The following is a 25,802-nucleotide window of genomic DNA, read 5'->3' on the forward strand; positions in this document are numbered from 1 at the left end:
GGCCCAAACGACCCGCATCCAGCAGTGCCCTTCATCCTCGGGGGAAACGTCCCAAGACCCCCAGTGGGTGCCCGAAACCTCGGATGGTACCAAACCCCATGTACGCAACGCTTTTTCCTCTACATGAATATTTGTGGTACAACAGCAAAGCTGGCAGGAATTTCTTTTTCCTTCTGCACAATTTCACGGATGGAAGGTTCATTCTCACCGTAAGATCGTAGCAACCTCAGCGTATGGGTTTTTAATTCCCTTATTGAGAACTTTCACCTTTTCACTTCAAGGAAGCACTTTACAGCTTCTCTTTGGTGTGTCCGAATTGCCAGCATCACTACTCTCATGCTTTGGGGTCGTTCTTAAGTAAAATAAGGGTGACTTGAACTGAAGCACTGTGACACCGTGACAGAGCATCTGATAACCCAGACGGCTACTAAGGGACTCACGGCGGGGGGCGTGTACAGCGTGGGTCCGCTGGACCAAGTGATGGTTCACGTCCCAGGTGGGGTGGAGCAGGACGGTGCGAGATTTCATCACGCTACTCAGAATGGCATGCAATTTAAAACTTATGAATTGTTTATTTCTAGACTTTTCCATTTAGTATTTTGGGACCATGGTTGACTGCGGGTAACTCAAACCACAGAAAGCAAAACCGAGGATAAGGGGTGACCGGCTAAGCCCAGAAATGCATGGGGGGCTCAGAGGCTCCCATAAGCACCTGGGGCTTCTACACTCAGCCAGTCACTGCCCCGTTGTCTCCGTTACACCTCGACGACCAGAATGTCCTTCCCTTCTTCATACCAGATGGGCCTTGTACCTAAACCTGGCCAGCTGTGTGCAGACGCCACTTGCCGACCAGCTTCAGGAAATTGCCTCATGTGGAAACGTTCGCTCCATCTTTCTGGAGGCATCCATGCCTGAGCTCACTCCAGATCCCAGGTGGAGCTGTTGTTAGGAATTCCGTGAAGTGAGCAGAGTGTTATTCAGCCAGCTGGGGGGTCGTTCGCCTTCCGGCCAAGGTGGGAGACGGTGGGCACAGCCCATCTGGAGGACCGGGCTCACCCCACCACAGTGTGTACACGCAGCCCTTCGGCTCCCGCTTCCACGTTTTGGTTTATGTGTAAAATGACCGTCGTCTCCTGGGGCCGAGCCCACAGTGTGGCCGGGGTTGTAGGCGTTCAGAGGACAATCCCCAACAGGGTCTCTGTCAATCATGGAGCCTAGAGCCGACAGCCATTCATGGAAGCACCAGCCGTGTCCTCGCCTGCCCCTTCAAAGGGACCCTCCATCAGGAGACCCAGCCTCACAGGCTTGCTCTGACCCTTGCAGGGCTGGATGGGGCCGTAAATAACAGGCGGTTTAATGGTGGCGTTGCCTGGAGTTTCACCCTGCCCAGGTCTGTAAGCCAGATCTGGTCCTCTCTAACGGCAGACGTTTCAGTGGAGTTTTAAATTAGGCAGAAGCCAGCAGACTAGCCGAAAGGCTCCGTGTGCAAGGGGTTTGCTGGGCGCTTCTGCACACATTTATGTCAACAATGAAAAATTACATCACTATCGGCCGAATCAAATACCCCAGTTGTGTCAAGATTCCCCAGATGTGATGTGCAGAGCCCGGAGCCCTGATAAATTCCATGTCGCTTCCTCCTCTTAAAGGCGTCTGCAGATTCCTCCCCCGTGGGCACTGGTCTGGCCACCGAGGCTTGAGTCTCTCTCTTCCCTTCAGAGCAGAAACCCAGTCCTCCCACCCCTGTGCTCACACCTGGGGGAGGATGGCAGAGGAGGGAACAGCCCACCCGGCGCCCTCGGCTGCTCCTGTTCTCTGGAGACCTTCTCAGATGAGCTGCTCCCCAGCTCCTCCGTGGGGTCCCGGGACCTGTCTCAGGGAGCCGGGCAGAGCAGTCTCCAACGAGGCTGGTGTGGCAGGCATGCTGCCTTTAGATTTTGTGCTGATCAGAGGAGGCTCAGGAGGGCCAAGGGGGTGATGAGGGACCTGAAGACCACGGCCGGCCCCCCGGGCACCACCCCTGAAGCTCTGACAATTGGCCCGGTTTGTGGGACCCACTTCTCTTGACAGTAACACGTGTGGAGACAGTTTTTAAAAACACCATGGTGAGGGGACATGTGGTGAAAGGGGTTTCTCGGGAGCAGAGACCCCAGTTCGGACTCCAGGGGAGGAAGGACAGACGGAAAGACTGGCCCGACTAGGAGCTGGTTTCCAAAGCTGAGGACATGGTTATGGGAAGAGAGGTCAGCCAGGCCGGCGGAGCCCTGGCCCTCCAGGTCCCCATCAGTTGCGCCCACCCCCTGACATTTGCAGAATTGGCGGCTAGCTTCTCCTGGGTATACATGCCCGCCGTCGGGTGTGCACCCTGAACTTCAGGAGGACGGGGCTCAGGCAAGAGGTTAATGGTGAGGCCGGCCCTCAGTGAAACCACCTAGCGTCAGCCTTGGGCTATCCCTGAACTGCGCAGCTCCGTGTGTGCGCGTCTGGTACAGGAAACCCAGACATTTTATAAGAGAAAGGGCGTCTTGCACCAAGGCAGCTGGCCGGTCACACGCGCTGATGGCCTCGTCCCCCAGGGACGTCCCGGGCACTGCGTGAGTGATGTAAAAACCAAGCACAAAAGGGCAAATTTGTGTCCTCACCTGCTGACACTCACAGCATCCTGTCCTGGGGGTGGTGACAAGCAACCCCATAAATAGGGGAAAACAAGGCAAAGGTTGATGGACGTCCTTTGGGTCCTCATCTGGGCGGCACAGCACTGGGAGGGTTAGGACCCTGGGATGCTACCCCTGGGAGTTAGGGTCCAGGATCGAGGCCCAGCTGCATGGCTGGCTGGGCTGGGGGCTTTGCAGAGGGCAGCCGCCTCTCTGAGCCCCTGTGTCCTCATCTGGATGACCAGATACCTGCTGGGAGGGCTGTGGGGAGCGTTTGCTGAGGTGCATCCCGGCAGCAGGTGGAGAGCCAGGCATCCCCCTGCAGCGCCAGCTCAGCCAGCCACGGCCGTGGAGCAGAAGCCAGGCCAGTGTGCGCTTCCTCCCCAGGAGGCAGGCAGAGGCTCCAGAAACCGCCCGGCAGCCTCTGCGGGGCCCTTTCATACCACGGCTGTCTGCAACCTCATGGGCTTGGAGGGCATCATCCACTCAGGGAGAGATGGTGCCAGATGGCACTGAGGATGGCAGAACCGGGTCAGGCCTGTGTCCTCGGTGTCCCACTCTGCCTGCCGCGCCACATACAGTGGACATCTCAGTGCTTCTGGCGCGAACATTCTGTGCCTCCGTTTTTCCCCCGCCCCACGGCTGCTCATACCAGGCAGCTCAGGGGTATTTGTTAGGTGGGGCACCATGGGAAGGGACCCCAAGAGATCACCTGCTTCTGCTCTCAAGGCCGTGACCTCAGTTTGCAGGTGGTGCTGGGGAGATGGTGGCCAAGCTGTCAGAACTGCCGCTCCAAGGCACCCCCATGCTGGCCTCGGGGGCCCTCATGGCCTTCCAGCTCCTAGACCACGGTGGCCCCCAGCCAGCCCCTCTTGCTTTCCCCTCTCCTGCCAAGGGTGGGGAAGACCCTCTCCCTCTCCAGCAGCACCCCCTTGGCAAAGCTCCGGCCTTCCCCAACGGCCTGCGCCACTCGGTGTGGACACAGCCTTCCTGCACCCATCGCCCCGTCAGCAAGCGCACTGCAGGAGGTCGAGCAGGTGGGGCTCCAACGGACCGAGGACACCAGAGGCTCTGTGCAGGCCTGGCTCCCGTGGGGGACAGGCGGTCACCGCTTCTGGGCTCCCTCAGTCCCTGTGAGTTGAGGTATCCCAGGGCATGGGGTTGGGGGCTAGGAGCTGGATCCTTCTTCGGGGAAGAGCGAGGAAGTGCTTGCAGCTCATGCGGGTTGGGCAATGCCAGGCTCCCAGGACATGGGTCCGGGTTGTCCTCAGCAGTGCCCACCTCTAGACCCGAGCCTCGCTGACCCCCACCCCTTGTCCTTCCACCCTCCCCCCCATGCATGCCATTCCCCTCCACTGCTCTGAGTTCTCCCTGCACAGTGTTCTCTTCCCCCAACTTCTCTTCTTTCTTCTAAAACATCCTCACCATCTTCATTTCAGCCGGAGTTCCCCTGAGGAAATTACTGGGATGAATTAGCAGTGCCCAGTGCATGTCTTCATTGCTCACTCATTCAGGCCATGTCTATGGAGTTCCTCCTGACGGCCGGCGCTGTGTGTGCAGGAGCAAAAGAGCAGCTGTGTGGTCCCTGCCCTAGCTCTCTTTTATGAGAGAGTCAGAGGTAAAACTTGTAATTCTGAGTAAACAGAAAGCTGGCAAAAAGGCAAATCCAGTGAAAATGAGATGTATGTAATGGAAGGTGCTAACTTTGTCTAGAAACCTGTGCTTGTGCATAGTAGGAATGCATAAGAATGCTGATTTCATGAATCAGTGGAACTAATTCTCACTAAAATGTTAGTGGTTGATAGGGTGATGTGTTATTCCCTCAGGAGTTGTTTTCAATGGATAAGACCTGAAATGGCATCACCTTAGGTCAAAGGGTCTGCTCAGATAGCTCTGTTTGGCAGTGGCTGGCTTTTGTGTTCAAATGCTGGGGACATGAGGTGCGTGAGAGAGGGTGTCTACAGTGTGAAGTGTCCAGTGCCCTGGCTGCAGGAGGCAGTGGTGAAGGAGAGCGGTGGGAGTCAGGAAAGGGGTCAGGCTGCAGGAGACCCTGACGTCAGGCGGAGGGTTTGGCCCCGGTTGTGTGGGGGGTGGGAGGAGGTGAGTGTGGAGGGTTAAGGCTGCCCAGAGGCCAAGCTGTCCTGGCCCCACGTGGATGGACTTTCTACCTGGCTGTCCTCAGGGACCCTGCCCATTCTTCCTCCGAGGGGTCAGAGCCACTGGCCGTGTCCCAGCACCCCCTCCCTGCACCCTCACCCCAGCCTCTCCTGTGCTCCCACAGTGCCTCACTCTGCTCTCCCACACACCCGGCTCTGGCAACAGTCCGTGTGTTTGTTTTTCCTGAAACACGAATGGAAAACTACTTAGACAGAGGTGCTTTAGAGGGACAATCTGGGAAGATGCTGCCCTTCCCGGCGGCCGTGCCTCATCTTGGGAAGACGGGAGCTGCCGTGGGCTCCGGACGTCAGGGGTGAGGTTGGGGACTGACTGACCCCACGCTCTGCCGACAGGTGCTGGTGAGGAGGACCAGGGAGCCTGTCTGCCGGCCGCCTTTCTTGGACAAGACTCCTGGCCCTGTCAAGCCCTCCCCGGGGGCAGCTAAACCCACCTCGTCAGGGCCGTTCCATGAATGCTTCCGTGCCCCACTGCATGCCAGCCCCATAGCACAGCCCGGGGATGGCGAGACCAGCTCCCACCTGCCCAAGATGGCCAGGCTGGCGGGCAGGTGGGGGGCTGACCCACAGGGACCCCACCTGGGCTGGGGCAGGGATGCTGCCTGGGCAGAGGAGGAGGCTCTGGAGGGGATGTTTAGAGCCTCCTGGGGGAGAGTTGAAGCTCCTTCCTGGGGTGGGCGTGGAGGGGCCTGCCCTGCCTGTCTTTCTCTGACCCCGAGACAGGCCTTCTCAGCTGGGAACTCCTCCGTTTCATAAGGACCACATGGTAGAACCGTGTTGTCAATAACAAAAGTAACACATCACCCCAAATTTAACAGCTTCCCAAACAATAAACACAATAAACATGGATTGCTACACAGTTTGGTGGCTCAGGAATTTGGGACCCGCTTGGCTGGGCGGCTCTGGCTCAGAGTCTCTGTGTGGATGCCGTCGAGCTGGTCCCCCGCAGGCTGCCCAGGCTGAGGGAGCCGCCTCCGAGGTGGCTGACTCGCTCGGCTGTCGGCCCAAGGCCTCAGTGCTGGCCCCGTGGTCTCTGCTCAGGGCTGCTCGGGTATCCTCACGACATGGCAGCCGCTTCCCCAGAACAAGCCCCTGAGAGGACAGCGTGGGAGCGCAACATGCTTCCGGCCCGGCCTCTCAGTCACACGTGGTTGTCTCCGTCACAGCTCGCGAGGTTCCAGGCTGTCGTGTCAGTGTGGGAGGGGCGTCCACAAGGTCTGGCCGCCGTCTCTGGGCTGGCACACTGGATCGGTAGAATTGGAGAGGGCAACCGAGGCTGTGTCTGCCAGGTCCTGGGGTCAGTGAGGGCGGGAGAGTCTCCTGTGCCCACAGGCCTCCTCTGGGGGTCCTCCCACCCCAACACCTCTGCCCCTGTCAGGGTCCTTCACGTGCCCTGCTCTCAGCGCCGGGCACGTCTGCTCTGTGTGTCCCACTGTGGTGGCCCTGTCACCGTGGGAGAGGGTGCTCTGGGGGAGTGGTGAGAGGGGACGTCCTGCCCTGCCATCATCCCGACTGGAGGGCTCTGCATTTCCCACCATTAGGTGTGAGGTTAGCTGTGGGTTTTTGTGGATAGTGTTTGTTGAATGAGAAAGACACGCTCTATCCCTAGCTGCTGAGGGTTTTTTTCACACATGGGTGTCAGGTTTTGTCAAATGGTTTTTTCTCCTCTGTTGACGTGACCGCGTGAGTTTTCTTCTACGATGATTGATTTTCGACTGATGAACCAGCCATGTGCACCTGGGATAAACCCACTTAGTCGTGGTACATAAATTTTGTACATTCTTGGATTTGACTTGCTAATATTTTTTTTGAGGATTTCTGCATCTATATTCAGGAGCATTGATTTTTACCTCAAACCAGACCTGCAGGACCCAGCTGATCCAGATGCCACCCCAAGCCCTGTCCACTGGCAGCTCAGTCCTCTCTGCCCCTTGATTAGGTTGCAGTGCCACTGCCCTCTTTTCTGTACCTTGGTGTGGCTTGAAGCCACCATTGTCCTCCACCAGAGTGATGGCAGCATCCACCGTCCTGCCACAGTCAGGGTTCCTATCTCTCCCTGCTTGACACCCTAGACTCACATAGCCATCGGGCCCCTCGCCCAGGTCCCTCTGTCCCAGCTCCCACTCCAGCCTCACAGCCCTTGCCAGCCCTTCTCTGCCTGAAGCTGCTTCCCTAGGTGTTTGCAGCCTACACCTTCCCGCCCTTTGGGCCTCAGTGAAATGTTGCCTCCTCCAGGAAGCCCCCCGGAATTCTCCAGCTGAGAGCCCCTTGTTCCTACCCCTGGCTGCATGGCTTTGTTCTCCCCACTCCCACTTGGGGCCTTGCTATCTTTGCTGCAGGCACTTCTCAGAGAGAGATCACAGATGGACACCGGCCCCCAGGCTGTCTGTTACAGATCAGGACCAGAGAGGCACAGAGATCAAGAGTGAGCATTTGGGAACATGACATCCCGCCCACAATCTTTTTCTGGCAATGTCAGTGTGGGATGGAGACTGGATTGTACAAAATGCTGGTCTTTCCGCGGGGTGGACTGTGCAGCCCAGGCGGGGGCCTTGCTGGGGACCTGCCTTCCCCATGAACAGGTTCCCAGCCCTGGCAGGCCTGGGCCAGCGTCACTGCCAGCACCTCGCCTGGCTCATAGTCCGTGTTCCAATGGCACGTGCTGGGGTCAGGCGTGAGCTGACAGATAGCCCCAGAGCCCGGGCCCGCCTCCCTCACCCGCACACCTGGACCACTTGGCCGCAGCCCAGATCATGAGCCCGGAGCACACCCGGCCCTCTCTCCAGGGGAGTGTGAGTGAACCCATGAAGCTGCGGCCAGGCCAGGTCACCTCTACAGACTTCACCAGGGCTGTCAGGAACGTCGGATTTATCACTTTCTAAGGACAATGTTTTATTACCGGCTAATCTCGAGGTGAAAAAGAAGCATGGCGGAGCCAGTCTCGTGGTTTCCTCGGGAAAGGAGAGCAAAAGGCGCCAGGAATCAGGGCGTCCTTGGCGATGCTCCTGCCTGGCCGCTGGACTGCTCCTCATCCTCACGGAGCCCAAAGCAGCTGGGAAGGGGCTCGGTTCCCTTCTCCTCTCTCCACAGATGGCATGAGCTAATTATCCTCATTTCTGCAGCACCTTACACCTCTGTAGGGTTTTTCAAAATGTTGGGAAACAGATGATCACGTCTGTTTTGTAGCCGTGTGAGTGTTTTTTTCATTAACAGGATCGGGCGGGACCATCTGTGTATCTAGTGGAAAGTTTGCCACCAGCAGCGAGTTTAAAACTCTGAAACAATAGCTGCCTGGGCCACTTCTCACCTGCCGGTGGCTGCCTGGAGGTGCCGGGGATGCAGAATCCAGCAGGCGGTGTGGGGGGGGGGGAGTCCCTCCCCTCCCACAGCCCTCAACACCGTCTCTGCCAGCTCACCCAGACTCGGCGGTTCCCCCAGCCCAGACTAATGATAACCATGCCAGAGAACTTTCCAGAAAAATCGGTGGCCAGAAGTCTCTCTGCTGCCAGCTGGCTGTGTGTCCTCAGACAAGTCAGCTCACCTCTCTGAGCCTCAGTGTCCTGGAAAAGTTACAGCCAATGGGCTCTCAAGGCTCCCAGTCCTGGGAAGTGACGATGAGGTCGATGGAAGGTTCTGGAGGATGAACTGCAGCACGGGAAATCTGCAGCCACACCAGGCCTCCATCTCCATGCAGCCCCTGGGTCATCTCTCCCGTGGCAGAGCACCCCTCCTGGCGAGCCTCAGATGTGTATTTACACAGCGTGTGATGGCAGCACGCAGACTGGTGAGCAGGGGCGTCGCCAAGTGAGCAGCACAGCCCCGGCCTCTGTGGACCTCAGACAGCGAAGGTGGCGGCCTCAGGAGGGCTGGTGGCCCTGGCGAGGACAAGCAGGAGCCCGGGTGCAGCCAGTGCAGGCTGAGGGCCTTGTTCACCTGACCAGTGTTTGCACAGTGCTGTGGGCACGAGGGGAGCTGACGTACGTGGTTCACACTAACAGGGCACCAGACTCTTATTCATTCACTCAGCAAACACTTGCTGAGCACCGCCTACGTGCTCAGCACTGCGCTAGGGAGCTGGGAGAAGTGGGGACCAGGCGGCCGCCCGCCCTCAGGGAGCCTGCCTGCCGTCAGACTTCTGCAGCTGCTGTAACAAGACACCACAAACTTAGTGGCTTAAAGCAACACAAATGTATTACCTTACAGCTCTGAGGGCAGAAGTCCAAAATACAACCACAGTCAAGGTGTGGCCAGGGCCGGTTCCCTCCGGGGCTCTGGGGAAGAAGCCTTGACTTGCCTTTTCTAGCTTCTGGAGGTGCCCACATTCCTTGGCTCATGACCCCTCCCTCCATCTTCAAAACCAGCAGGCAGCATCTTCCAGTCTCTCTCTCTGACCTCTGCTCTGTGGTCACATCTTCTCCGACTCTGACGTCCTGCCTCTCTCTCATAAGGACCCTCGTGATGACATTGGTCCCACCAGGGTCATTCGGGATCATCTCCCACCTCAAGCTCCTTAACTTAATCACGTCTCCAAAGGCCCTTTGGCCGTGGAGGGTGACACACTCACAGGTTCTGGGATAAGGACACTGACATCTCTGAGGGAAGGAGACGAGCATCACACTCATGGATTCGTGCAGCACTGTGTAATGCCCATGTGTGCTGGGCCAAAGATACTGCAGGACACAAGATGGAGGGTGGAGAGGGCAGGTGTCTCGATGGAAGTGATAGTCCACCTGCAGGGAGGGAGGGAGCCAGCCGTGGAGACATGGCAGGCGGTCAGTGCTAATGTCCTGGGGTGGTAACAGTAGATAGCTGCACACCAAGATGAGTCACTGGGAGCCTGTGACAAAGACACCTGCCCCACAGTGAAGGGGAGGGGTCCACAGAAGGAGGCGGCGATGGCCTGACCCTGGGCTGACGTTGCAGGCTAGGGAGAGGCATTGAACGAGACACCAAAGTGCAGGGGACGAGACGGGAGGGACTTCAAGTGCATGGTGAGCTGGGGAGCCAGGAGAGGCCCATGAGACCGGAGGGACTGCAGGACCTTGATCCCAGGGTGAGGGACCCCCCAGGTTTGGAGGGTCCTAGGGCCATGGGGGGAAGTCATCAATCAGCCTGGAGCCCGGGAGGCAGCGGGAGGTGCTATAGTGGGAGGGGAACAAGTGGGTGGAGAGGAGCCGTAGGGCCTGGGAGAGGGTGCTGGAAGCACACCAGGTTCTGGCTGGGGCAGCGGTGATCCAGAGCAGGACAGAGCCAGCCAGCCACCCTGGAGGCCTGGAGAAGGGAGATGGCAGCCCAGGGTAGCGTGAGGGATGTCCGGCCTCCTCTTGCGGTGGGAAGGTCCCAGCCCCTGCTCCTCCTCCCCTCTCCCCGCTCCTCCTCACCAGCTGAAGCCTTGTCAGAATCCACTTGTGCAGAAAACCATCCTGCCGCACATCCCTGGCCCCACAGGGGCGTCCACTCCCAGAGATGACCCGTAACCACCGGGCAGTGTCTGAGTGGTCATGGGCAGCCAGAGAGGGCGGATGAGACCAGAAGTAAAGGCGGGGGCCTCCTCTCGTCCCGCCGAGCTCTGGGCGCCAGTTCCGGAGCCGGACGCTGTGCCTTGGGCCCCCGGCCGCCAGGACCTTGAGCCTCAGCTTCTGGCCTGGGCGGGATTCCCTGTTGAATCGGCAGGAAGTCCTGTTTTTTTAAAGTTAATGAACTAATGGGAACAAATAGCAGAAGCTTCCCTGACCTGCCAGGGTGGCCCTGGGACTTGTGGCTGTACAACCAAGGGCAAGAGACAGACGCTGGAAGGCACTGTGCGGCCAGGGTCAACTGGACAGAGCTGTGCTCTCACGCTGCCAGCTCTGGCCCCGTTTCTCATCAGGACATTTCAGGAGAGCCTCGTCTCTGTGCTATTGAGGCAGAGGCACAAAATGCGATACTTTGAAAATGTGCCCGGCACAGCCTAACACAGAGCCGCGTCCAGTGCCCCCAATCTGGGCATCAGCGGGGGTCGAGGCGTGTGTGATATACTGGTTAGGACGCACCTGAGAATGTCAAGCTTTGTGTGTACGTGTGTGTGTGTATGTGTGTGGCCTCCACACTCACTCGTTCCGAGACCTCGGGCGGGGGTGAGTTAAGCCGTCAGGGTCCCAGCACAAGTGGCCAGACTCTCCCGTGGGCACAGCACTGGCTCCTGTGTGCCCTGAGCGAGGACTTAGTTTCACAGGAATTGTTCGGAGGCACGTTAGACGGCCTTCTTTCGAAGTGTGGCATTCGTTGCGCTGGTGTCGGGGCCCGTGTGACAGCCAGCTCCCCAGGAAGGAGCCCAGCGGTCTCCTCTGTTCTTAGGAAGCAGGTATGGCCAGCGGCTGGTGGCATGGTTGCGAAGGGCGCGGGTGCCTCTGCATAAGTGCAGCATGTGGTTTGATGCGATCGCTGAGCCAGGACCAGCCGAGGGCTGCGCTGCGGTGTCGCGCTGCACCGGGCTGAGCCTCGGTTTCCCCATGCAAGTGGTGGAGGGGTCACTGTGGCAACTGCAGCCCCCTGTCTGCCGTCCCGCATAGGATGAAAGGGAGGCAGCCGTGTGTCGTTGCTCCGGGCCGGGGTGCAGAGGAACGGCATACCAGCTTTCCCGCCGACGGCCTTCTCAGCAGGAAGAGGGTGACGGGCTCCTCGGATCCCTGTTGTTCCGGGCAGGACTCAGAAAGCAGTCTCCTCTCAGAGTGAGGACGTGGCCCGCAAACTCTTGAGTCCAGCTCTGGGCGGGCAACGGAGGCTCCCCTCGGTCTGGGGGTCACCCTGTAGTCTAGGGGTTCTACGACTAGGAACCTGGAGGCCAGGGCTGGGGGTCAGCGTGGGGCTGGAGCCTCAGCGTCCTGGCCCCTCAGACCCGCAGAGCCAGCGTTTCTAACAGGTGTCCCCGGTGAGGCCGGAGAGCCCTGCAGTGAGGCGGCTCTGAGCTCTCGGCTGAGGCCTCTGCCCCAGAGGGTTCCACAGCCCCCCGCCGGGCTGTCTCCAGCCAGAGGCGCCGACCAGAGCTTGACCATGTTGCCAGGCGTTCTGCAGCCTCAGAAGGGCCCTGCTGTGGGTCTGGGTTGAGCCTGACCCTGAAAAGGGGTGGATGCGCCTCGATGCTGAGCTAGGGCCCTGGGGCAGGCTCAGCAGGATGAGACCTCCCGGCCTGAACAGACGTCATTGGTGCTTTGCACCTGTCCGCAGCCCACCAAGCAGACCCCCAGGGCTGAATTTGAAATGGGGTGTTTATAAAGCGGTGCATGTGTGTCCGCTGTGAGAAGAGACGCCCCACAGCCCTTCACTGCATCTAACCGCCCGTCGCCCTTGGGTGATCGCCTCCCCCACTGCTGGAAGGTGCTTCCGGGTGGGTGCCCCGTGGAGGCTCATTCTACAGCCACCCGGGCTCCTCTCCAGGTGGGCTGTGTGGCTGTGAGCAGGACGCAGGAAGAGCTCCTTCTGCCGGGAAGACTCAGTACTAGCAAGTGCTGCCCCGCCCTCCCGCTGCCATCGTCACCACACGGGAACCTCGGCAGCCCAGGCCACCTGTGGGACACAACTTGCACCTCATGTGCCCCTTGTCGCCTGGGCCCCTGTTGAAATGCAGGATAGGGCAGACTCCAAAAGTCGGGGCCCTCCCAGCCCCCCTGTCGCCGCTCAGCACATGCTGCTGGTCAGGGAACCCAGAGACCCCACCAAACACTGGGCCCCTCTGAAATCAGGGGTTCCCAGCGCTGGCCGCCTTTGGGTCACCTGCGCAGCTGAAGGAAAACAGACCCAGGCTCCACCCCGATGTTCTGTTCCACCTGGCGCGTGTCACCAATGCTGATACCCCTGTTCAGGGGGTGGTGGGCCGAGCAGCGGGCTAGCGAAGAGACTGACTTGGAACGTGGCCCAGTGAGTGGGGGCAGGGCCCGGCCGGAATTCCTGAGGTGAGTGTTACATCTGCCACTGGACGAGCAGACGTTCCTTAGAGCCTCGCCCCACGAGCACCCGACAAATGAAGTCCGCTGATTGTGTCAGACCGTCCGGCGATGGGCCATTTCCTCGGCAGGCTCAACTGGCACAGAGAAGGAAGGGGGTGGGGAGAAGAGAAGGCAACTTCCAGAGCCTTCTTGGGGAGCACAAAGCTGTCCCTCCCCCAAATCCTTGCCCCTTCCAAGAGACCGAGGCACAGTCACACGGCTCTCCACCCCCACATGGCAGGATCGCGGAGACGCAGCCCCTTCGGAGGTTGAGGAGACACCACAGGTGTGACAGAAGGAAGGCTCCTCTCTGGGTGTCGGCACAGTGAATGCAGGAGGAGGAGCAACCCCACATCCCCTGGACCTCTGTTGGGGGCAGTGCCGGGGCCACCTCACCCCAAGTCCTGGTGCAGTGGGACCACACCCCATAGGGCGCAGCTCCACCCCACACTCCCAGGGGAGAAGCGCCACCGTGTCACTGCACTGGACACGCGAGGTGACCCAGCACCGTCAGAGAGCATCGCCTTCGTCCAGACGAGAGTGGGGTGCCAAGCTTTGTGCCATGGCTCGCCCGGTGCAGACAGAGGTCCTGGGGGCTGGAACCATAGGTCCATAAGCCTCCTCCCGCCGCCCACAGCCCGACGCGCACCCCAGCTCCAGCGACGTTACACCCACAACGTCGGGGCTTCTGAGAAGCAGCGGCTCTCGCTCCTAGGATCTCATTACTTACCAGGTCACCGTTCCCAGTGGGTGGTCAGTGGGTGAAGCGATGGCCGCCCCTTGGACCTCGCACGGTCCCCATCTCTGCCCTGGACCAGGTGGACACCGAGTTCTGCATGAGACGGAGCCCAGCATGAGCAGAGCCTCCAGTGGGAAGCACCAGCAAAGGCGGGCTGTGAACATCATGTCCAGATGCTGAGTGTTACCTGCAGCCAAACGGCTCTGCATTTGGCAGCCACGTTAATTGTGAGCGTCCATGCGCTCTAAGCAGAGGTTTTTTTCTTAAGTCTTGGCAAATTTTGTTCGTTACTAATACAGAAAAGATGCAGCCTACTGTCTGGTGCTGAATGTAAAATAACGTTTCCAAGCCATGTGGGTTCCTTGCAGAATTTTCCAAGGTACAAGTCAGCCACGGAGGGCTGTTAGGGTTTTATTCCTTGCTTTAAAAACACAAGCTGTTTTTCCCCCGGAAGAGCGTGTAATGTGCGAAAACATTAGGGATATTGCAAAACGGTTCCGTGAAATAACTGTGGAAATATTTCACCAAAGCATTAACCTCCGCCTGCTTCTCTCCCCTCCCCACCCGAAGAGAGAGAATTTCTCCCAGCCTTTATCTCGTTCCTCTATATAATTGTTGCTTTAAATCACAAAAGCCTTTAGAGTTATGAACGCAAAACGCGCAGAGCTGCGTTTAGACGGTGCTCACCTGCAAAGCCGCCCAGCCCAACCCCCAGAGAAACAGCGGGGCCGTGGGCAGTGGGGCTCCTCGCAAGTGTTTGTGAACGTCCGCCTAAATCTGGTCAGACAAGAGGGGCTTGTGTCTTTCTGTCGCCTCCTTTGTTCTTTCCTTCTGAAGAACTGATAATTCTGGAGTTCGTGTGTCACTCATAATTGTTTTTTAAATTAAGATGCACTTTGCCGCCCAGATGGTTGAGATACAGATGCGGCTGGTGGGGGAGCACCTCTCTTCTGTGAAAGGAAAAGCGGCGATAGGACACTGCACTGTCGTTCCTGCAGAGTTTAAAAACCCAGGTTACCCCTTTGCATCTTGTCGTTGTGAAAGTCAGTGTCTTCACTCTTTTAACTTCCTTGCGTTTGCATTTCTCCATCACAGAAGAGGAGGCTGAGAGTGGAGGGCAGACCCTGCGGGGTGGGAAGGTGCCCAGAGAGTCATCCACCGGCTGCCTTCTGCTCGCCCAGGGGTCCACGCGGTGTTTTCATCTCCCAAGCAGCCTCCGATGCTGGCGTTGTGCTGGACTCCTTCTCGTGTATGATCTCATTTAATTACCACAAATGCCCTCGAGGTGGAGGTGGTTATTTCCACTTGATACGGAGCAACCATTAGCTTGGCAACTCCCTTGCTACAAGGAATCCATCAGTCTGACTGTGGGCTGCACTTTGTGGTCTTAGGGTGATTGTACTGGGTCAGATATGATGTTCAAAGAGGTTTGGCAAGCTCTCCAAGGCCACACAGCTCACCCCGCTGGCTCCCAGGCCTCAGCTCCTGGCATGGCAGCACACCGTGCTCTTTTGCACCTGTCGGTGCGTGTGGTGGGTGCTGATCACACAGTGGGGACACAGTGGGATGAACTGAAGCCTCCTGCACTGTCTTTTCTCTTTTCAGCAGCCGGAAGAGTCTAGTCCAAAGGCTGCATTTCTCTGAAAGATGCCTTTTCTTTCCAAGGAAAGTTCAGAACCTTCTTTCACCATCTTCTAACGTGCATTTGGCAAGAGTGAGGCCCACTGAGGAAGAATGGAGTTTGGCCCAGTGGAGTGGGCTAGGTGGGCGGGACAGCCCTCTCCAGGTCGACAGCGGGAGCAGGCGTGGGTGACGTGGGACTCCCCCCTGCCTGCAGCCTTCCCAGGTCCCCTTGCCTAAATCGTCTGAAAGAAATCATTCCTGGTTCACTGACCTTTCTGCAAATTTTAATTTACACTCAGGAGTAAAATGTCATATAATTTTTATGCATTTGGCTGCGCTTATTATCCGCTATATTAAAAAACAATTCTTTATCAAGATTTCCTGTCGAACTTGTACAAGGGATAATTACCTCAGGATAGATGCTTCGTTTGCATAATGGTCCCCTGCACAGCGGCTCCCTCCGGGCCGTGTCCTCAGCGGCTGCGTTTCTCTGGAAGGGAGCGTTGGTGCGGTCTGGGGACGGGTCAAGGACCGCATGAGGCGGGGAGCCATTGCCTCCAAAATGGCTTCATTAACTGTTTTTCCTGCCAGAGGTTGAGTCATCGAATGTGGCTTAGTGCGGTGGGAACCTGCAGTGGGGAACCCGGTGGGGCATTTAATGGCCAACGCTACCAACTGGCCTCCATCGGAGAAACGGGGTGTGCAAGAGCGTGGGCAAGGGCTCCACGAGCCTCACTTTTCTGCTCAGAGGAAGGAAAGTAGAAACATCACAATGGCACTGTCTGGGACCTTACAGCATCCTGTGGGAGAAAGAGCGGGCTGACCGGGCAGGGAGGGTTAGGAGCCTTCGCAGGGACTCGTTCCGATGTGTGCGCCCCGGGCTGAGCTGAAGCGGCAGGTGACTCTGGAGGCGTCTGTTAGAACTGCTTCTGTAGATGCAGAACTTGATTCGGGCGTTTATCTTTCTAATTCCCATTGTATTTATTGTAGCAAAGAAATCACAATTCAAAAGGGCAGCGATGCCTCTGAATGCTGTGCAGGTGCGTGCAGGAGCAAGAAACCAAGACGACCTGTGCCTGGTGTGACAGTCACGCCAGCCACATTGTTGCATTTATTGCTGCGCACATGTTAGTGACACAGAGGCACTACGCCTTCTTCCAGACACGTGGTAGGGTTTCCCTCCCTCACTCCTCTGAAGCTGGACTGACCACGGGATCTGCTTTGGCCAATGAAATAGGAGCAGAAGCAAGATGCACCCCTCACAGGAGCACGTCTGAGAACCAGGACGTGACTCCCGTTCTCGACACCACGTGCGCCTCGCCTTGGCCATCGTGGAAGCGGAAGACGAACCTCTCTCACCCTTAGGATTCCAGGGCGCAGACCTCCCGGCCAGCCCACAGAGGCAAGTCCTCTGACCTGGGAGCTGTTTGTTACTTCAGCTGAACCCGGCTCGTGCTGACCGGCACACCTGAATCCCCAGTGTGCGTTTCTTCCACTGATAATGGAAACTGTTTGAGTTCAATGATTTTAAGTTGTACGGATCCCCTCGTCCTCGCAGGACTTCCCAGACCCGTTAATGCTGTAATGTGCACAGAAAACTTCAGGAGGGAGACACAATGTGCACAGTTGTCGCATGCAGGAAACCACATGTTCCTGCGTCCCTCCCCCCAGCCCTGGACCCGAGCTCCTGGGACGTTCTTCGGACAGTGATGTCGAGACTCGTCAAGAGTGTGCTGCTGCTTCCTTCGTGCTCATTGGAAACAGGATTTGGATCAGAAACAACCAGACAGATGCCTGAGAGTCTGTGCCTCCTTCGGGATGGCCTTGGCTGAGGAGGACGTTAGCGAGAGGAACTGTGATTTTTCTCTCCGCGTGGGGTAGACTTCCTTCTTCATCACTGAGCGTTTCCAGTCATGCGCCTGGTAAATGTGTCCCCAAGTCTCAGACAATCACGGGGCCCAGAAGTGTGTGTCAAGGGCGTCCTGGAAAGGAGCTCAGAGGGCATCGCATGTGGCCAGGTCTTTCTGAAGAACTCCTCTGTAACGTCTCCACAGAGCCTCAAAGATCCCCAGGTGGCCCCGGAGCAAGGTGAGCCCTGGTCTCAGTGGGGCTGTCCCCTGCCCAAGAGTGTCTTCATGTGGTCGGATTAGCTCCTGCCCAGGCTCCTCTCCCACCAGGATAGCTCCCCGGGTCCCAGGACCGATCAGGCCCCTCCTGGGGCTCTCCTGGCACCTTGCACCTCGGAGTGCCCAGCAAGCCGCTGCTTTAAATGTCCTCATGCATCTGTTTGAAGGGTGTGGGTCCCCTCTTGAGTACCCTGAGCCTCCTCAGAGCTTGTGTGCACCTGGCTCAGGGCCCGCCCGGCCCCTGTGGAAGGAGCCGGCATCAAGGGCAAACGGTGGACACCAGATGCTTCCATCCTTGGTTTACAGGCCCCCAAAGGTCTGCTCATCTCAAGGGGATCCCCAAACCTCTCAGAGCCAAGTTTGACACGAATGCGCCCAGGACGGAAAGATCTGACGCAGGAAGACCCCAGGCGAGGTTGCCTGGCGGTTGGGATGGCTGAGAGAGAGGAGAAATGTGTTTGCATTTCCTCGGTTCCCTCTTGTTTACTTTAGAGAAACGGCTGGCAGCCACCCCCAGTGTGTTGACAGAGGGAGCGGCTGGTAAAGTTCAGGCTCGTGTTTGGGTTCAGCCCAGCGAACTGAAGCTGAAGATGTGCCAGGCAAGTGGGGCTGCCAGTGGCCCCGGCCCAGAAGCCAGCACAGGAGGGGCGGGTCCAGGGATTCTGTCCTGCCCAGGACACTTTGCTGTGCTGTCTTGTGCCTTCATACCTAAATACAGCGTCCCCATCCCAGAGTGACAAATGTGTGTGCCGTCCTCACAGTGGACCCACAGAGCCCAGACCCCACGTCCCACCCGACTCCAGTGAAGGCCCCTCTCTCGGAACCCCCTGAAGACTTTGGAATTTGTGAACTCAGAAAAACTGGGAGGAATCCTCAGGCTTCTGGCCTCCGGGGTGCTCACCCGAGTCCTGTGAAACCCAGAGGTGTCTGCCCACCTGCAGCTTTGGAATCGGCTTTCTGAATCGCAGTGGCAGTTTCTGCCGAGGGAGGCCCTTCCTGAAGCAAGGAGCAGCAAACCTCCCTGAGGCACGCGGTCCCTCCCCAGGGAGCAGTGGGAGGGGCTCATCCCTTCAGGAGAGAGGGCGGCCCCTCCTCCAGCCTCCTGGGCTGTGCCATCAAGGGCGCCATCCCTTTGCTGTTGATGATCTGCAGGCTTCTGCGGTGGAGCCTCTAAACTTCCCTCCTGATTTGCATGTCTGCAGTCCAGGGCAAAGGGTACAGCACGTTTTGTTTATTTGTTGTTTTTTTTTAATTTAAAAAGAGGGTGGGGGCTGGCCCCATGGCCCAGTGGTTAAGTTTGCGCGGTCTGCTGCAGGCGGCCCAGTGTTTCGTTGGTTCGAATCCTGGGTGCGGACATGGCACTGCTCATCAGACCACGCTGAGGCAGCGTCCCACATGCCACAACTAGAAGGACCCACAACGAAGAATATACAACTATGTACCAGGGGGCTTTGGGGAGAAAAAGAAAAAAATAATAAAATAAAATCTTTAAAAAAAAAAAAAAAGAGGGTGGAAGTGAAGAAAGATCACTGATTCACTATTTTCAGGCCCAGAAGAAAGTGTTCCTTTGGTCTTGCTGGGCCTCGCGTGAGGAAGTGGGTCGTCCTGGGTTCTCCTTTGGAACATCCGCCCCTGCCAACTTCAGGAGCAGCCGTGCCGCGCAGACACCCAGCTTAGGAGGGGCCCTGTCTGTGCCAGCCACCTGGGCTGTTCCCACACCGTTCCTTAGGTGTGTGTGCGTGCGTGTGTGTGCACGTGTGTGCGCCTTCCCTCCTTCCTTCACTCAGAGCCAAGAGTCTGCCCCAAGGTCTCTGGGCCCCTGGGCCTTCCGACTGTCCTCACCCTCTCCACACCCATCTGCGCTATCCCTCCGGGCACTGCCTAAGCTGCCCTGCGACACCTCTGTGCCTGCATCTCCCTCCCTCAGAACAGCAGCCCCCCTCCACACTAGGAGCAGGGCATCGGCTCTGCCCACTTCATCTCCTGCTCTGGAGAACAGCGGATCCTCAGGAGGTGGGGGGCGAGGGGTGTCTGGCAGAGAGCGACATGGGAGGGGCACACCAGACCAGTTCCCACATGGACAGATGATGGTTGGGTGGATGGACAGACACGTCTCCTGTATCTGCTCCTTTATTCTTCAGGTGCCGGGTACCGGGTGCCAAGCCCATGTGAGGCCATCACCGCCGGCCCCACAGCGTCCCTGTGTGAGGTGCAGCTGGTGCCTCCCCACCAGGTGCTGGCAGGGGCCGCAGCGGGCCGCAGACCCCACCTCCCTGAGCCGAGTCTACCCTCCAGGCCCAACCCCCCCGGAATCCCACTGCTAGGATCCCTGTCCCCTTGTCACCGGGAGCTCCCCTCCCAGACCTTACGAGGCCTGAAATGCCGTGTACCCCACATGTTTGGAATTGCTCTGTGCGGGCTTTAGAGGAAATAGAAACTGTGAAGGCAACCTGAGCAGGTATGCCTCTAAAATACAAAGTGCAAGAAACAGCCACAAATTTCCCTTTTGGTAAAATGGGATAAAATCATAAACCAGGTCTAGAGCCCCATCGGGAGTCGCCCCTGCTCTCGTGGGCACCCCCCCCCCCCCCGCAGGAAGGAGGCCGAGGAGGAGAGAGTGGAGGAGGGGGAAGGGCAGGGAGGAGAGATGGCCTCTGGGGACAGGAAAGAGCGATCTCTCTACCTGGGGGTTAATTGCAATGATTTCATTAGCTCAGTCCTGATGCTGATGAGAGAGAGGCTGGCGGTTCTAAAAATAGGCGGTCCTGTTTCTTGTGTTGTAAAGGATACCCCCCAGGGCCTGCTCCACATCCCTCTCACTAGCTCACATGTCCGGTGTTCAGATGTGGGATCAGAGCCCGGGAGGAGACGGGGGCCTGGCCCAGGGTCACCTAGGTCACCACAGCCTGGGCCCTACAGAAGGGAGACTCTGGGGAAACAGGGAGCTGGTGGCGCAGGGCTGTAAACCCACTCTGTTCTCGCAGCCACAGGCCTGTTGGGCCTACAGGCGCCAGGGCGGTGCCTCAAAGGAGAATAAGGTGGAAGAGCAGCCAAGAGTTCTCACGGGTCACCACCTGGCAGCTGCCCACTCCTGTCGTCGGCAACAAGTTATCCAGTAAGCCCGCCTTGGGTGTGTCCCCTGAGGGCAGCATTGTGTCAGTCTCCTCTCAGGATCCCCCACTCCACTGATGCTTCCGGAAGGCAGAGACCACATTTCGGGATTGGACACGCCTGGTGTTTATCTTGCAGTGCTCTCATCTGTAAAGTGTGGTGACAACTGTCCCTGCCAAAGTTGTGGGGCTGAGTGAGATGGTCTGAGTATTGTGCTTGGACCGTTCCTGGCACGTGGGTAAGCACGCTATAAGCAGGAGCTGCCATCATTAACGTAATAATGATGACCGTTATCTCTGTGTATCGTCACAAGGCCCAATGAGAGGCAGACTAGCTTGCTTTGCCCATATTAGTTGTCACTCATCCCCAGCAACATTAGTGGCACCGATGCTTCCGCACTGTGGCGAGTCCTGAGCCTCTCGACGCAGCTCTCAGCCGAACGGAACCTTGTTCAGGGCGCAAGCCTGCTGTCTTCTCCAGAAGGTCCAAGAATCGCCTGAGCCTTATCTTTTTTCTTTTGTTAAACATCATACTCAGGAGAGCCCGAAGGTTTACACCATCAACCTCTCCAGATTGTAGTGAAACTACAGCCACAAAACCTGACCGCTTGTGGCTTCTCAAGAGCGTTAGAAAGTGTGCTGCTGAATTTTTCCGCAGTGGGCCTAAACCGTGAGCATGACCCCTGTTTGTGAATGGGCACCTGTGTCTAGTTTTTATGCGTAAAGCTCTTGGTAACAGCAGCTGATGGAAAGAATAGGGAGGCCTAGGAAAAAACATAGCTGTTGGGAGGAGCCGCATTACCTCTACACGGCAGGTGATTCTGTGTGCCTGGTTCCGTGTCCCTCGGTGAAGGGCTCCAGAGCAGGGACAACCATGGTCACGTTTGGAACAAGAAGGAAGCGGCCACTTCTGGCACCGGCTGGGGGTCAGGAGAGCAGCAAAGCCAGGGACCTGTGGTCATCACTGTTCTGCCACTTGCTGGACCTGGGGGCTCAGTTAACCTGTCTGAGCCTCAGTTTCTTCCTTTGGAAAATGGGAGTCACAGGACTCCTGTTCAGGTTTGTGAGGGTTCAGGTTTGGAGGTAAGGGGTCCAGGTGCCCAGCAGGACACCTGAGTGAACAACCGAGTCAATACTGAATGAATGAATGCATGAGTGAATGAATGAAAATTCACTAAAGGTTCATTCATGTTAGGTCATAAAATGTTAGTTTCAGATAATCAATAAAAACATAGCCTCCTTTTCTTAACAGTCAAAACATCGCCCCCATTTCTCCAAAGGATCAAATGGGCTCCCAAAGTCTTGAATGAGACAGAAAAGTCCACCGGGCTCCCCTCTGGGGCTCTCAAGGAGTGCCCGTGTCCTGGAGCACACCCACCCGGCATTCATAGCCGGTAGGATGGCTCCCACATCCCCACAGACGGAGTTATGGACCGAAGGGCCCTCCCCCGCCGGTGACCCTGGGCAGAGTCCATGCCGTGGTCTCCTGCCCTTGCTGGGAGGAACTTTGCTCCCCGGCCCTGCTTTCTAAGCGTGGGACTGATGCGAGAGTTATCGGCCTTTAGCCACATGGTCCCCTGGTGCTGTGCAGTGGGTTTAACAAGGGGCCCTGGCATCTCCCACGCCTGGGCCTCTCCGAGTGTCGGTGCATCTCTGGCTGGGTTTGCCACCATCACTCTTTGCTCGCCCCTCTGGGAGTGTGGGTGGGAGCATCTCATGAGAGATGCCACCAAATTCAGAGCCACCAGCTCCATGCTGACGGGGCTTCAGCGGGATTTATTGACGAGAAGCTCAGACCTCAGTGTTGACTGCCACTCAGAAAAAACACTTTTGCATAAATAACTCTCCTTAGATCTAGAATCTCTGTCCACCACTCCCACTCTTATATCTCCCTATACTCCTGCACCTTGGTTTGCTTTTGACTGTTAATTAGTACCAGAACCGAGAGAAATCCGCTTCCTCACGTGGGCTCAGAACCGTTCTGAGACTGAAGGTGGGTGCGGCGGTTCCCCGTGGGGGCCACACGCCTGCTCTGCTGGATGGTCCGGGCACCACTTCTCCCGTCTGCGCCTCCAGCATTTGCCCAGTGCCACACGCATTGAGTAAGGACTCCGAGACTTATCAGGGCATCAGCGGGGGCACGCTGGAAAAGGGAAGTCACTCAGACCACGGCACACATTTGTTGCTGCTTTGGCTGATTTTTCTTGGACGGAAAGAATGTCCTGGGAGACACAAACTCAGGGATTGTGCAGATCATGGTGTTGGATTCGTTATGAAGGAAATCCAGAGGGAGAAGCGGGATCTATGTTCCCTGCCATAAATGAAATGGCATGAGAGAGGTTTCAGTGTTTTGCTTTAAAATGGGATTTTTAACATTTCTGAGACAGAGTGTTTTCTCTGGAGAAGGTAAGTCTAATGCCTAGTGAATATCCATTTTTTAATAGACCTTATTTTTTAGAGCAGTCTTAGATTTATGGAAAAATTGAGCAGAAAGTACAGAGTTCCCATACGAATATCCATTTTTTAATAGACCTTATTTTTTAGAGCAGTCTTAGATTTATGGAAAAATTGAGCAGAAAGTACAGAGTTCCCATACGCCCGTTCTCTCTCCTGCCCGGGGTTTCCCCGGTTATTAACATGGTGCTTTAGTGCGGGATGTTGTTACAATTGATGGACCAATATTGATACATTATTATAACTCAAGTCCACAGTTTACATTAGGGCTCACTCTTGGTGGTGTATGTTCTGTGGGCTTGGACAAATGTATGGTGACACATGTCCACCATTATAGCGTCAGACAGAGTAGTTCCACTGTTCTAAGACTCCTCTGTGATTCACCCATCCATTCCTCCCCCAGCCCGTGGCAATCACTCATCTTACTGTCCCCATAGTTTAGCATTTACCAGAATGTCGGGTGGTTGGAAACATACTGTATGTGGCCTTTCCAATTGGCTTCTTTCACTTCATAATATGCATTTCCGTTTCCTCCGTTCTTTTCGTGGCTTGACAGCTCATTGGATATCCACTTTTTGAAACTAAGGGAAATGGAATTTGTGCATTTATCCCACTAACATTTCTCGAGCACCCCTGGATCCAGCCACCCCCGGTGGCAGGTGCTGGAGAGCAGGGTGAGGGGTGCAGACCCAGCACCTGCCACCCCGAGCTCACAGCCTGGCAGCTGTGGCTGGAGCTGGGAGGACGCACACAGGGGTGGCAGTCTTGGGGGTGCAAAGGATGGCCCCCAACAACCAGAGGGGACCCAGAGGGTGGCCAGGGCTGGGCAGGAGAGAGAGTTCCTGTGCACAAAGTGGAGGTGAGCGAGCAGGGACGTCATGGGGTCACAGAGGACCAGATGGCTGAGCCACAGACCGAGAGGAGGGGAGGCGAGCAGCGGCTCGGGCAGCCGTCACTGCAGACACTTGCACCACACAGGCACTGAATTTCGGCACAGGACACCCTAGAGTCTGCACCCCACTTTAGCGGGCTCCCCGAGAACCCACTCTCTCCTGTGGGGTTCCAGACCGTTCCACGCTGCTGGGAGGAAAATACATACGTGTATTCTGTACACAGAAGAAACTTGGGTGTTACTCTGCGTGTTCAGACGTGAATAGTGCCCTGAACCAATTGAGAGTGAATTAGCTCAGCTTTGTGCTGCCGTCGCTGCCACAGGAGTTTGGAGAGGAGGGCGGAGTGAAAGGGGACAGGAGAGAAGAGAGCGTCTGCAGTCCGGTTTCCAGAGGAGGCGGCACAGTTCAGATGGGGACACCCAGGCAATGGGGCCAGGTATGACCCAGGTGGGGGTTGGGACTCCGACTGCTCTCGGCTGAGGGGTGCCGAGGACCAGGGCCCTTTAGGCCTGGGAATATGCATCAATTTAAAGTTTTAAAGGCCCAGTTGAGATTCCAAATGTTCATCCTAGAGGACATGTCCTCCGAGAGGCAGGTCCCTGTGTGCTGAGTAGGCTCCCCTGGTCCTCGTGGGGTGACAGCGGAGAGCAACCCACAGCACCGGGGGCATCTGCAGCCACAGGAGAGCCACCTAACTGAGGAGCACCTGACTCGCGTGTCCACATCAAGGGGCATTCTCCCAGGTGACATGCGCTGCCCCTTGCACAGGGGCCTACCTAGCCCCACTTCCTCACTGGTACAGTTTGGGACCTGGCACCTGGCATCCGGCTAGTGGAGAGGGTCAGCAGGTTCACCCACACTTTGCTAGAAATGGTGCTTTTCCAATTTCTGTAAACCCACGGCTGCCTCACCTGTGCTGAGCAAGATGATGGCTGAGAAAACGCAGCCAGCCGCGAGTTCCTGGGCCTCGCCCTGGCCCCAGAGGCACGTTCGCTAGGTCCAGGAACAGAGACGGCATCTGCTGGTGGCCAAGCTCAGACTAATCGTTCTGGGGGCTCAGCCTGGTGGGACCCTTCCTGAGTGTGGCAAATGGCAGATGTGTGGTTTCCTCTCCCAGCCTTCTCTCGACGTCGCAGACAGGAAGGCTGGTGCTGCTGCGCGGGGGTGGTTGTGGGCAGTCCCTAACAGTGGCACAGAGAAGCATCCACAGCAACCTGTTTATGTTCCAAATACACACGTCAGAAAACAGCCTGGAAGGACATGCAAGAGTCCCAGCTCCCTGAGTTTCAGTGACACCCCATCCATTGCGAGGGTGCAGAGGGGAGCAGGAGATGGGGGACCTTTGACCCAGCCCCCCCAAGAGGAGTCCCGCTCCAGCACGGCCCCCAATCCTGGCCCCACAGTAATAGCACTCCCTGACCCTCGGTCTGCTTCTATTGTCGCTGTGCACCAGCAAATCTAAACAGCGTTAATGATAAAGGGGGCTCCACGTCACCCCGCCCCCGCCCCTGGGATGCCACTGGAGTGAATAAAGCTCCAGGGAGAGAGATGAGCAGCTGAGATGAATCCAGGAAGGCTCCTCGGAGGAGGTGCACACACACTGTGAAGGGAGTTGCAGCAAGGGGAGCTGCATGTGCTGTCCTCTACCTAGCTCTTGGAGCATTTGGCCAAGGTTGGGAGGTGAACTAGTGGAGGTCAGGGGTACGGGTGAGGTTGGGGAGGCAGGGTGGGGTGAGGACGGCCAGCGGTCCTCTCAGCAGTGCCTGGAGGATGGGGGCTTTGGGGCCATGAGGCCCTGCACTCAAACTCTGCTTCCGTCACTGTCTTGTTGGGAGGCCTGGGCCCGACACCCCTCCCGCCCGATTGCCCGTCACTAGAGCAGAGGTGGATACTGCAAAAGGCTGAGCTCCATGTGGGGCTCTTGGTGGCCACTTGACTATTCTCACTGAGGCTTTAGCTACAGTCTCAGTGGAAAGCCTCAAGTGCCTCGGGCTCGCCTCCCTGAGGTGCAGGTCCCCGCCGGGGGAGAGGCCTTGCTTTGGAGGGTCAATGGGAGAAGAGGTGCCCT

At 57.2% G+C, this 25,802-nt stretch overlaps 1 protein-coding gene across 1 annotated transcript in view; it reads left to right on the forward strand.

Moving 5' to 3' along the window:
* CDH4 (cadherin 4) overlaps positions 1-25,802 on the forward strand; it is a 597,516-nt gene that overhangs the window by 383,524 nt on the left and 188,190 nt on the right. The window lies entirely within an intron of this gene.

This window comes from Equus asinus, chromosome 15 (assembly GCF_041296235.1).
Source record: "Equus asinus isolate D_3611 breed Donkey chromosome 15, EquAss-T2T_v2, whole genome shotgun sequence".
Lineage (NCBI taxonomy): Eukaryota > Metazoa > Chordata > Mammalia > Perissodactyla > Equidae > Equus > Equus asinus.